Source organism: Microcaecilia unicolor, chromosome 4 (genome assembly GCF_901765095.1).
Source record: "Microcaecilia unicolor chromosome 4, aMicUni1.1, whole genome shotgun sequence".
In the NCBI taxonomy this organism is placed as follows: Eukaryota; Metazoa; Chordata; class Amphibia; order Gymnophiona; family Siphonopidae; genus Microcaecilia; species Microcaecilia unicolor.
In genome coordinates, this window is record NC_044034.1 from 261,467,476 (window position 1) to 261,481,502 (window position 14,027).

Genomic DNA, 14,027 nt, shown 5'->3' on the forward strand with positions numbered 1-14,027 from the left:
AGGCTACTCGTCAGATTCTGTGAAAGTGGTGATTTGGATCTTAAATGTTAGGATTTTACTAGATAGACAAATCTCAGACTGTATTAAAGATACGAGGAGGGATGGATACCCAGTAGGCAGAGTAGGGAGCTGATTCACCACTTCTAGTCACTGGGACAGACTTTGGTGTTTTGCATGGCTTTGTCCTTATTTTAGGCTGGTCAGCTGATGCAACATTGAGGGAAACTCCTTGAGCTTGCTATACTGGCAGTTTTCAAGGTAGACCATTCCCTTTCCTCTTGGTTGCAGGATTGATAGCCAGATGCACTAAACTTAACGAGCCATTTCTGTTGCTAATGTGACATACATGTAGGTTACTATTTGAGATTTATTGGCTCTGGCTTGAAACAACAAAAATAAATTACCAATGGCAATTAACTCCCACTTCCAGCAATTGAAGCAACAAGAGAATGGGACTTGATATACCACCTTTTTGTGGTTATAGGTTTTTACATATTATATACAGGTACGGGGGGGGGGGGGGGGCAATGGAGGGTTAAATGACTTGCCCAGAGTCACAAGGAGCTGCAGTAGGAATCAAGCCCAGTTCCCTGGAATCTCAGGCAGCTGCACTTAACCACTAGGCTACACCTCCAATATTGAGTATAAACAGGAGCTAATCATATTTTGAAGGAGGCTGTTAAGGGGGAAGTAAATAAGATGTAAAAAATGCAATATGATCTACTAAGTTATTCAAGTTTAGAATGAATAGGAAACTAAAGTAGACAGGTTCTTTAGGCATTAAGAGGCCCTTTTACACAACCGTTATATGGGTCTTTCCTGCCCACTAAAGCCATTTTAACTGTGGCCTTAAAAATCCTTATTTTCTATTATTTCTGGTTATGATCATGCATCAATGTTAGCATTAGCATGCAGTCATTAAAGAAAAAATTACTGTATGAGCACTTACCGCTGCCTATTTAGGAGGTGATAAGGACTCGCACATTAATTTTGTGCTGACCAGTTAGTGTGCAGTAATGTAGATGCACTAACTACAGGAATGCCCACCCTTCACTACTGACCCACTCCCTCAAAAAAATTACCCTGCAGTTAGTGCGCACACAAGGCAAAACTAATGCAGGCTGCTTTAGCACATCCTGCATTAGGTCATTTTTGTTGCATTAGGCATGTGTTAGCACCTAATTAAGTTTAGTAAAAGGGCTCCTAAATTTAAAAAAATGCAGAATTAATAATGTAGTTTAAAAAATAGGTGTGAAGAATTTAAACATTTTACAAACTATTTAAAATGTCCTTTATCAGCTGTGTTCCAAGGAAACGCATACAGAACAAACTTGTGCAAATTATCTGGATGAATAAAATTTTTAGCTTCAGGTAGTAAGGTTTTTGTTACATTGTTGACCTTTACATAGAATAAATTTCCAGGAACAGATGTATTTACAGCTTTTATAACTTATTCAAGGGAGCATTAGCAGAAATTTTTCCATTTTTTTAAATTCTTAGTTGATAGATGGAAAAACTTCCCGATTTACTGATAGAGGTACGTTTAGTGGCCTTCTCATATTTGGCAGAATACAGCCCCACAGGGGTAAAATAAAATAGAAAATCTCCACTCTCCTGTCTACTAGAACCTTTGTTTGTAGAGTAGTCTAATGGTTAGAGCAGTCCTGAGAACCTGGGGAACGGGGTTCGGGTCATTCTGCAGTCCTTTGTGCTCCACGATTCAGACTCCACAGCCCTGCTTCTTAAAAATATTAATGTTATCTACCACCTTCAAGTCAGAAGGCAAACTATTCCATTCAAGTGGGCCACACAAGGTAAATGCCTGCTTTGACAGTATCATTTGAGTGAAACCCAAAAAAGGTCAAGCAGAATTTCATTGTTTCATCACGCCATGATGTCCCAAAACATTTATCTCGTGTCCTTGGATCTCGGTAAGCTCCGTCCTTTCCTTTAAAATCCTCTTCTGAGTCCCTGGTTGGACTTTTTCTCTCTTCAGGGTCCTAGGCTGGGCACCCCAAAACCCTTAGCATTTCTTGTAATACATGCTTGCCGAAGACGGTTTTTAAAAAAATGCCATACCTTTGTAGAATGTAGGTCAAGTTTATTCAGTGTCAGTGCATCTTGTATCCAGATTAGCACAAAATCACAGGTACTTTTTAGGGAAGGCACAGAACAAAAATAGAGATTCCCAAGCATCAAAAATAAATTTCTATCTCCCTCACTGATCAAGATGCACAGGCATCTGGTCCTTTACAATTCAGCTTGCACGTCCAAAAGTGTTTGAAAACGGATGCATCTTCTTGGTCCCACAAACCAGCTCGAGTATACTAAAAAGTACTTGCAGGTTTCTAGCTTTTGGCACCCCAGCCAGTTAAGTTTTCAGGATATCCACAATGAATATGCATATAAGATCTGCATAGCAAGGCTGCAACATATACAAGGTGATAAATATTCACACACAGTAAAATGCTTCTTACCCACAGAAATTTATTTTGAAAATTGCCCTTTAAGGAACTGATGCTCTAGACTACTGGTGTCATTAACATGGGGTTAACGCTGGTTTTGCACCAAGGAAGTTTAATAACAGGAGACGGCACGAGCCTTTCTGGCCTGTTTTGTGGCTTGAAGTCAGGCAGAGCTTGTCACCCTATTCATGGTTTTGGTTGTGCCAAAATGGCTGCTGTTGCTGCATTGGGGAGAATTTAAAAAAACCTCCTTGGGTGGAGTGGGTTGAGACTAGCTTCACCCTTGTGACTTCATTTCATATCCTGTAATCAAACCTCCTTGGTTTGCACACACTTTATTTTGTGCCAGATGTTCAAAAGCATTACTGCAGACCATATTAAAATACATTTAAATGCATGTTAATGCTTTCATTACCCATCCTGCAAACATGCCAAAACATTTCTCACAAGTGTTTAGTGCAGGAAAACTTAATCTGAGGTCCTGGGCAGGGTAGATATGGTAGATAGGCCCCCACCTAGTGCATCCCAGGCAAGTGGGCATTGCTTCAGCTTTGTACAAGGTATGGGAGTGGGGGTGGGTGGCGTTCAACTAGACGATCAGGGCATTTTGTTTGTGACTGGAGAGGAGAGGTGTGCCGGGTAGGGAGGGGCAGTCGACCACCAGGGCAATTTTTTTTTAATTTGGGGAAGGGAGGTTGGGGTTCGGGGGGGGGGGGGGTGAGTGCCATTAGACACCAGGGATATATTTTCGGGAGAAGACTGGAAGAAGTGTCGAGTTGGGTTAAGAGGCTGATGCATGCCATGTCATGCTTGTAGGCTTCTCCCCCCCCCCCCCCCCCCCCCCCCCCCCAAATTTCAACCCTTTTGTCAGTGCCTGAGCCAATCATTGCTCAGGCACGGAAAGGAAGGTTAACATTTGTGCTGAGCTGCAGATTATTGCTTTGATTTTTTTTAATGCTGTGGTAATTTGCATGCTCATTAGTTTGAGCATGCTGTGCCAATTTGTTGGTGTTGATGTCAACTTTGAGCATCGGCCCCTAAATGAGCTGAATTTCTTAGCTGGACAGTTTTCTCTCACCATTCATGTTACATTGCTGATCAGTAGGTTGTTGGTATTGAGCGTAGCTTGTAATTGCAGTGTCCCATTTGGGTGTCCCAAGTGGCAAAAAAAATATGTGAAGCTACTTGAACAGCTTTTCAGTTACTGAAATGGGTACCCATTTGCTATGGTATAGTAACATGTTTGTTAAAACTTTCCCTTTCCACCGATACTATGTAGCATCAAAGGGCTAAACTTCCACTTAAGTGTTTCCAGTCTGACCTTTGAACAATGGTGGTTAATGAGTGGCAGTTTGGAGAAACCAAGACTCGGTGAGCTAAGGAAAATGAGAAAAATAATTGATATTATTTATATTTGCTTGCTGGTTCCTAATATTTAACATTTTTCAAAGATGGAGAATGGAGTGGCAGTTTTGAGGCCTAGTCATTTGAAGACTGAAATAGCTGTACAGTTAGGCCTCACTTGTGGACAAAATGAATAATTCATGTCCATATTGTCATGCTAATTCCCATGAGCAGTTTTGAGGTAATCAGAGAAGGAAAACAGGGTCTCTTAAGATTGGTTCAACTTTTGGTACTTTCTGAACATTGTTGCTGCCAGGGATGCTGGGAACTTTAATGAGGAGACTGCAGTTGATATCGCTAAAGAAGATTTTGAGTTCTTCAGTGGGGAGTTAAAAATAAATTAATTAATTAAATAGCCTGTTTCATTCTGATGTATAGATTATTCCTGCTGAGAGATTTGAATTTTAAAGTTTTTCCTAGTTGCCCATTATTGTAAACAAAGCATTTCTTGTGCCAGTCTCTCAGGCAGGCCTTGCACTGTAAAGAAGAATGTAGTTAGTACTTTTGGAGAATGATTTGCCCAAATGGGGGAATATGATCTTAATAAGCATTCTTTTTATTCCAGAAGCCTGTAAATGGAAATGTAGTAGGACCAAAGGAATACAGCGGAGAGCTGGGGGGGAAAAAGAGAGAAGAGGCAGAGAGCCAAGAAACAGGCAAGTCAATGTTGTGAGCAGTTTTATTTGCATTGTGCTGGGGTCCTTTTACTAAGGTGCTGTACTGTTTTTAGCACGTGCTAAGAACGCTAGCGCACCTTTGTTAAAGACCCCCTGAGTGCTTTGAACTAGAAAATGACACGGCAGTGGCGTTGCCAGAAGTCAATTTTGGGTGGGCCAACAGGTTGGATGGGTGGGCACTAGACAGTGGTGTGCTGGTAAATGTTTAACAGGCTCTCTCCCCGTCCATCTCTGCGCCCCCCCCCCCCCCCGGTCCACCTGTGCACCTCCCCTAAAAATTGCAGAGCTGGCTATAGCCGGGGAGAGAGCCTGGGGGGTGGGGGAGGCAATGCATTACTCTCTCCAGGAAAAAAAAACATTAAATGATCCCAGGTTCCAATCTAATTCATGTTTAATGTGGGATAAAATGCCATAAATAAGTAAATAAATATAAACTTTTAATGTTGAGCACCTGATTCTCAAAGTGGACATGTTCCAATCATTATAATGAAAATAAAATGATTTTTTTCTACCTTTGCTGTCTGGTGACTTTGTTTTCTGATCATACTGGCCCAGTATCTGATTCTGCTGCTATCTGTCCTCTTTACCTTCCGTTTCCAGGGCTTCCTTTCCATTTATTTCTTTACTTTCCGCCTTTCTTCTTCATTTCTTGCTCTGGGTTCTCCGTAGACTTGACTGTCCAGTGGATCCAGCTTCTGCCTATTTTCTTCATCCATGTGCAATTTTCTCTCATCTCATCTCCTTCCTCACTCTTCCTTTCCCTCCATCCATGTCCAGCATTTCTTCTCTCTCCCTTCCCTCTCCTCCATCCATATCCAGCAGCCTCCTCTCTCCTGCCTTCCCTCCATCCATCCATGTCCAGCAACCCTCCTCTGCCCCTGCCCTCCCCTCCTTCCACCCATGTCCAGCAACCTTCCTCTCTCCTCTTCCCTCCCCTCCATCCACCCATGTCCAGCAACTCTCCTCTCCCCTCCATCCATCCATACCCAGCAATTCTCTTCTCTCCCCTGCCCTTATCCATCCATCCCCAGCAATTCTGTTCTTGCCCCTGTTCCCTCCATCCATCCATTCCCAGCAATTCTTCTCTCTTCCCTGCCCCCCACCTCCATCCATCCATCCATTCCCAGCAATTCTCCTCTCTTCCCTGCCCCCCACCTCCATCCATCCATCCATCCCCAGAAATTCTCCTCTCTCCCCTACCCCCCAACCTCCATCCATCCATCCATCCCCAGAAATTCTCCTCTCTCCCCTACCCCCCAACCTCCATCCATCCCCAGCAATTCTCCTCTCTCCCCTGACCCCCACCTCCATCCATCCATCACCCTCAGCAATTCTCCTCTCTCCCCTCTCCCCCCACCTCCATCCATCCATCCCGTGACTCTCTTCTCTCCCCTCCCATCCATGTGTCCAGCGATTCTCCTTCACCCCATGCATCCTTCCCTCCCATTCCACCTGCCCACCCTCTCTCTGACGGCAGCGCTTCCCAGACGCTGCCTACCGCCGCCACGATCTACCTCCTCCCTCTGTCCTCACTCTCAACAGCAGCGGTAGCGATTCAAACACGCTACCTCCTGCTTCTAACCCGGAAGCGTCTCCTCTGCAGAGGAGACGCTTCCTGGGTTAGAAGCAGGAGGCAGCGTGTTTGAATTGCGACGCTACCGCTGCTGTTGAGAGTGAGACAGAGGGAGGAGGTAGATCGTGGCGGCGGTAGGCAGCGTCTGGGAAGTGCTGCCGCCAGAGAAGGCAGATGCAGGATCAGCGCTGCCTGCTCCCTCCGCTCCGCTGCTGGGTGGGCCTGAACCCAAACTGGGTGGGCCTAGGCCCATCCAGGCCCACCCGTGGCTACGCCCCTGTGACACGGGGACAAAGTTTGTCCTCATCTCCGCCCCATCCCCGTGGGTTCTGTTTCCGTCCCTATGGGCTCTGTCCTCATCTGCAGAAGCCTCGAACAATTATGGTTTTATATTCTTTTTGTTAAAGTATAAATAGGAACAATATGCTGTACAACTGTTGTATATAAATTACGAATAGAAAACAACAATAACATCGAGCAGCTATAATACCTCCCTCACCACCACCCTCTACCCTTCTAACCCCACAATAGCTAATTTCTACTACCCCAAGGAATCCTAATCCATTCTGTTAAAATGTCTATGGGTAGAAAATACAACACATTCTGTATGCCCTGTGAATCACCATTATGATTTTTTAAATCTGTGGATGAATAAGAAGTCATCAACAATCTCAGGATTCAGTCTAGCTCTCCCCTTCCACAGCCCTTCCTGCAATAGAAAATGTCTTCTTAGAAGATGTGCTGGTAGCAGGATGTACAGGATCCCACATGCAAATTTTGCTAGTTGTGGCCAGCATGTTTGCTTGTTTTTCCAAAAGTCAAAATGTCGTCGTCTGCGTCACTCAAACATAAAATAGCAGCCCAGTTCATTAACAGGCTTCAAAGTAGAAAATGACATGGGGACAAAGTTGTCTCCGCCCCGTCCCCATGGGATCTGTCCCCGTACCCATCCCTGCAAGCTCTGTCCCCGTCCCTGTGTCATTCTCTGCTTTGGACAGGCAGTCCCAGGTTCATTGGAGCTTGCAGTTGACTAAGAGCAGACAAATGAAAAAATAACATAGGAAAAACATAGATGTAGGGTCTTTTGAGATAAAACCATATGTCCGTAGTAGTGAGTGAGGGCTCTTGACTGTACTTAGTACTTCAGTTCAGACTTTCAAGTTTATTGATATACCGCCCTAGGACATAATACCATCTGGGTGGTTTAAAATACAATACTAAAGATGACTTCCCTACCCAAATTAGCCTGCACAAGAGAATGCCCAACCTACAATCTTACACTGTAGAGAAGACCTAATTATTGCTCCCCTTTGCATGGCCTTTCCCAAAAGGAATAAAATGAAACAACATCTATGACAATTTATTAGCATCTCAGGCTCCCAAACTTTAGAAGGACTTAGGCTTAGTCTATTTAAACGACTACAGTCAATTCAGAAAATATGTAAAAACAAGTCTGTTTTAAGAAAATGTGAGAAATGTCTCTGTTAATCTTTCTGAAATGGCCATCTGATCTATCACTTATTAATAACAACTGTATTCTCAGCCCCTTCCCTGTTTTTAAGACCCAACCTGTAAACTACTTAGAACTAACAAAGGTACTAGCGGTATAGAAATTCCAAATAAAGTAAAGCAAGGGATAAGAGGAATTCTGATAGTCACCAGCTCTTCAGTTCCTACCTTCTCTGAAGCCAAAAATGAGAATTAACAGGAAAGAAACCATAGTGTATGATTCATTTGCTTATCCTCTGAGGCCAGCTCAGCAGATATGCTTTTCAGAAGGTGAGATCTGTAGTCTAGTTAATATTACTCCTCAAAAAGTGTTTGAGATGAGCCAGCTATAAGCTAAGTGTTGCTGTTGATCTGTGTAATTTGTTGATATGTCATACTGTGCACTCAGCTTAGTATTCTTCATAGCACTCAAAAGAACTGCCATACCATGGCAGGGGCCGCCGAGAGACTGAGCTGGGGCCCAGGGACACCGCCCCCCCCCCCCCCAGGATGCTGCCGCTTGCCGACCTCCCCCCTCAGGATCGTTTCCCCGCCGCCGCCTCCAGGATCCGCCACCCCCCTCCCCGATCGCTGCTGCCGCCTGCCCTGGCTGGCGGGGATCCCAAGGCCCTGCCATTAGAACAGTTCTCCAGTGGCTGCCCTTCTACCTTCTGCTACATGGCCTTCTCCTGTGGCTGCTTTTTCAATCAGATACGCACATGCTCGGTCTCAGGGGAAAAGCTGCCGCAGGGTAAGGCGTGCGTCTGTTCCTCCAGGTTCCCCCCAGCCTCCACGGGGGGCCCGGCGCCGGAGTTTTCTCTCTCCTGCTCCTGTCGGGACACGATCATCCAGGGTCCCGTCAGGAGAGGGAGAGTGACTCTGTACTGGGCCCCCCTTGGAGCCCAGGTCCTGGGGAATTTTGTGCCCCCCTCAACCCCACCCCTCGGCGGCCTTGACCATGGGATACATGGTCTTGTGAATTAACTTGTGCTTTGCGCCTTCTTTTTCCTCTGAATTTGTTAATGTGATCTTATATTACAGGCTGAAGGAAATAAAATGGCGGCCGCAGGGGAAGGCAATGCAGCAGACGCTGTGTCTATTCCTCTGGGTCCTCCCCAGTCTCCAAGGGGGGCCCGGTGCTGAAGTTTTCTCTCTCCTCCTGTTGGGGCACGATCTCCTGGGTCCCCTCAGGAGCAGGAGAGAGAGAGAGACCCAGGTGCTGGGCCCCCCTTGGAGGCCTGGGGAATTTTGCTCCCCCCACCCCATGTGATCTTATATTACAGTTAGGCTGAAGGAAATAAAAGAATTTGCTTGTGTTAACTAAAAAGTCGGCAGTAGAGCTTTAGTGAAAGGGCCCCTTAGCAATGTATTTCTATGAGTGCACTTGGGGGGGCCTTTTACAAAGGCAAGCTAGCATTTTCAGGACACGCTAAATGCTAAGATGCCTGTAGGAATATAATGGTCATCTTGGCACTTAACACATTCTAATTTTTAGCGCACACTAAAAACACTAGCGTGCCTTTGTAAAATGGGCCCTTTGACTAGAACCAGGACCTGGGTGGTTCTAAGTGCACTCTTACAAATTGCTAAGCTGCCCTTTCTCTAAAGCTTAGTGCACCAAGAACTAGATTCTATAAATGGTGCTCAAAAAAAAAATGGCACTGAAAAAAATCTGCACAGAGGACTATTCCATAAACTCCGAGAAGTTTAGTCAGCCGATACCCCTGTCAGTATGATCCAACTGAGTGGTTCCTGATGAAGCCCTGTTATGGATGAAATGAATCGGGCCCCGTTGAAAATCAACAGTTGAACTGTGGGGTTGTCAAGCCAGCATTTATTAAGCTAAGTTGATGCATGCTATGCTGTAGCTTGAACAGTTTTTCTTACTCAGTTATCTTTAATATTTGTGCTCTATCATGGGCTTTTTTGTATAAAAAATTTGTGCTCTATTATGGGCAATTTTGCATGATGCTCCTATATGGGCATTTTTGAATGAGTGGAGTAGGGAATATTTACCCCATGAAAGAAACTTGATCACGGGCACAAAGTCTTTTATAGATAACTAGTAAAAAAGCCCCCTTTCTGATGCAAATGAAACGGGGGCTAGCAAGGTTTTCTTCTGTGTGCATGTGGGAGTGTGTGTGTCCCTGCCCTCTCTCCCCTCCCCCCTCTGAGTCCTTCACTGTTACAGAGAGAGTGATTTGATTTCATGCTTTGCTGTGTTTTCCTTCACTGACTGTTTGTGTTACAGAGAGGGCGGGGCAGACACTCATGGGGAAACCGGATATCTCTCCCCCTTCACACTTCCGGCTGGAGGCTTCATAGAACGTTGGTGGTGCCTTTTATATAGAGAGATAGTCTTGTTGATTAGACCTTGGCAGAAGCCTTGGTTTCTGAGGGTATTCCCCACTTTCCTCATTTCTTTACATTCATTCCACACAACCCTTTGGATTGTGTTTGGCTGTTTTTCAGTTCTCTGTAAGCTCTTCCGAGCAGGGACCGTCCTTAATTGTTAATTTGTACAGCGCTGCGTAACCCTAGTAGCGCTCTAGAAATGTTAAGTAGTAGTAGTATTAGATTACCTGTTTAGGATTAACAGCCCATACTGTTTTTTTTTCATCATAAGCCGTATTTTGTACACTGCAACAATAATCTGCCTCTGGCTTTGCCTTTAAAATTCTGCAACCAATGTCTCGATATGTAGATGTGTGCCAAATTAGTAGCTAAAGATCTCTCAGCTATATATTGCTGTTTGGCATGTCCTTACTGCTACCCATTGTGCTAGCAATATCTATACAAGCTTGACAGTCAGCTGAAGATTGCTGCTTATGTGTTTAGCTGGAAGATGGAGCCTTTGCTGAATGACTTATCGCCATCTTCTGATTTTTTTTATTTGATAATTTACCAAAGACCTGCTACCACCTCATTTTGAGAACACAGGACAACCCTTGTGGCACACCAAAACGTATCCTTGCATTGGTCCTGATCTATCCAGAAGGATAAGGACCAAAAATGGGAAATGGCAAAAGGTATTGGGTACCGTAGGTCAATGTTTTCCAAGTCCAGTTCTGGAGTGCCCCTTGCCAGTCATGGTTTCAGGATAACCACAGTGACTATGAATGAACTTGATGTGCATATACTGCTTCCATTATATGCAAATCTGTTTTGTGCATATTCATTGTGGATATCCTGAAAACCTGATTGCAAGGGGTACTCCTGGACAAAACTTGGGAAACACTGTGTAGGTAAATCTTCAGCCTTACCCTGTGCTCTGAAATGATAATAATTTAAACTCAACAATCATGGTCATATGTTCCTCTTACAGGTGCCTGGATTTCTGTCATACCAAACGAGGGGAAGGATAGGGCAGAGTGTCAGTCTTATCGCCCAATATCGGTTCTTAACACTGATGTGAAGGTTTTGGCTAAGGTTCTAGCTGTGGGACTTTCAAAGGTGTTATCTACTCTGGTCCATCCGGATCAGGTAGGCTTTATCCCAAAGAGGCAGGCTGTGGATAATAGAAAAAGTGGTTAACTTAAACTACTTATCTTGTCAAAATGCACAGCAGGCCTTTTTGTTAGTGGACTGATGTGGAAAAGGCCTTCAATTAGTGTTCGCTGGGGATTTCTAGATCAGGTGTTACTTAAAGCTAGGATGGGAGATGCTTTCATAACTGGGTGACGGATGTTATCTCAGTCCCCTTGCTTGTATTAGTCAATTGGGGCAACTCTGTTCTCTCTCTCACCAGAAGAACTAGGCAAGGCTGCCCATTGTCCCAGAGGGTAATGGAGCCGTTGGCTTTGGCCATACACGCTAATCTATCTATTGGGGGAGTGTTTGGTGGGGACATGGAATATAAAATCAATCGCTTTGCAGGCGATGTTCTGTTGTCTTTGACCTCCACAATCATCACGCTTCCTAACATGCTGTTCTTAGATTTCTGGCTTTAGGGTTAATATGGGGAAAATGGAGACACTTAATTTTAATTTAGATATCCACACTTTACAGGTAGTGCAGTCTTCTTTCCCTTTCATTGGGTTAAAACTGGGTTGAAGTATTTGGAGGTTTGGCTGCAGCCTAAATATGAGCAACTTTGAGGCCAATTATTCCAATGATTTTCAACCATATGAACGGACCTAGAACACAAAGGGACTTTCTCCTACTTGATTTAGTAGGATTTCTATGATCAAAATGAATGTCCTGCCTAGACTCCTATATCTTTTCCAGGTCCTACCAGTGGCAGTTCCAAAGATAAGGTCTAAAATCTTCTCCAGGACTGTTGTCCAGGTCATTTGTGTGACAAAACCAAGGTTCACAAGAACAGTATTGTACTGAGACACAAAAAAAGGGGGATGGGCGGCGCCAAACCTTGGCTTTTTTTTATCATGCTGCCCAGGTAAGAGCATCTGTGGAATGGTTCAAAAATCATCCTTACAAATTATAGGTACATATAGAGCAGTATCAGGTGGGGCTGAGTTATTTGTTGTCTCCCGAAATGCCATTGGCAGCTGCAGAGAAATTTTACATACTTTTCGAATATGGGAACTACATCTGATTTTCAATTGTCCTCTTATACTCCCATTTCCTATTATCCTCTGTTCCCACCTGGATTATTGCAATCAATTTATAAAACTTGGAGGAACTTAGGCCTAGCCCTCTGGAGTCAGTTATACACCGAGGATATGCTTATTCCTTTTAGGAATTTGGCAAGGGATTACAGTCTCCCCCAAAGTGTTCATTTTGCTTATTTACAATTGGTACATCATCTTGCATCCAAAAAAACTGAAGTTTGACTGGGGAGTATATATTTTTAGAGGATGTCTTTAAAAAAATTTTTTTTTTTTTTTTTGTATACCAAACATTTGGTGGGTACACTCTGGATATGTGAGGGACTCTCTTCCTGTACCTGAGAAACATAGACAGTGATGGGAGCAGGAGCTGGGTACAGTTGTTGTTTTTGTTTTGTTTTTTGTTACACCAGCTGAATGGGAGAAAATGGAACAATCCTTGACAAATTTTGCAGTTGCATCCAATGTTAAAGAAAACAATGTTAAGATAATGTTGATATTTGTTGGTATCTGACCCCAGTCTCTCTTGGCTTTTGGTATCCTCAGACCAATCCAACTTGTTGGTGGAGATGTGGACAGTGGGATATCTTGGAGCATATATGGTGGATGTGTCCTAGCATGCGATCATTGTGGAGGCGTATTCAGCTTCAGATTCTTTGGATAATAGGGCCGATGTTCTCTGGGACCCAGGGATCTTTTTGCTCAATAGAGAAAGCCAGGATCCCCTAAACAATTACTGAAGTGGTTGCTATCCATTCAAATACTGTGCTCCATCTGATTTACTCCTTGAAAAAAAGAGTGATAGTGTGTCGCAGTATTCTAGCCCCATTGTATCTCTCAGTTCACTTTGGGGTTTGTTTTTTTTTCCTTTTCAAAAATCAAGGATTACTAGATCAAGTGCTTTATTTACTTCTTTAAGAACTATAACAAGATCCAGGTTATTAGATAACCTTTTTTTTTTTCATTCCAAGCTGCTTAATAAAGACATTCAAATCCTTTTATCTACTACTTTATTTCCGAAATTCATATTATAATCTAACTAGTAAAAGAGGCCCATTTCGGAATGAAAGGAAACGGGCGCTAGCAAGGTTTCCCCCCCCCCCCTCGCTCTCTTCCTCTGTCCCCCCCAAGTCCCCACGGCCCCCTTTCCTCCCCTCCGTTTTCCATGGTTTCCTCCCTCCATCACTCTCCTTCACTTTGTTGTCCCTCCGAGTTGCAGGCCCCACTCCCTCCCTCTTTCTCTCTGTCATTCTCCTTCGCTCTGTCCTCCCTCCGAGTGCCAGTCCCCCCTCTCTAAAATCGCCTCTCCCCCTCTCTTACCGGGGTCCCGTCGGCAGCATTGAAGAGCGAACAGACTCAGTGAGTGTACTGCCTTTCCTTCTCTTCGCTCTGACTTTGGTCCCGCCCTCATTTCCTGTTTGCGCAAGGGTGGGACCAGAGTCAGAGCGAAGAGAAGGGAAAGCAGCATACTCGGACGTCAGTATGACGTCAGTGTTATCTACCGCAGGTAGCAGACCACATCCGAGGGAGCCACGGTCCCAGGCAACGTCAGAACGTTGGAGGTGAGAATTATTATATAGGATAACTAGCTTAGATTAGTTTTTTTGTTTTGTTTTTCAAATTAGATGGTGTATGTATAATTCTTGCTTTATAATGAGAGACTACATAAGGTTGACTTTATTATGATTCAAGTGTCATGTTATAGTTTACTCGTGTTTGTTTTCCACATTGTATGCACTTTGAACATTTCAATAAAGACTTCTTGTTAAAAAAAAAAAGTAATTCTAGTGGTGTATAGTTAGGTACAGTAGGTTTTTTGTGGGTTTGAAGGGCTCACCATACAATATAAGGG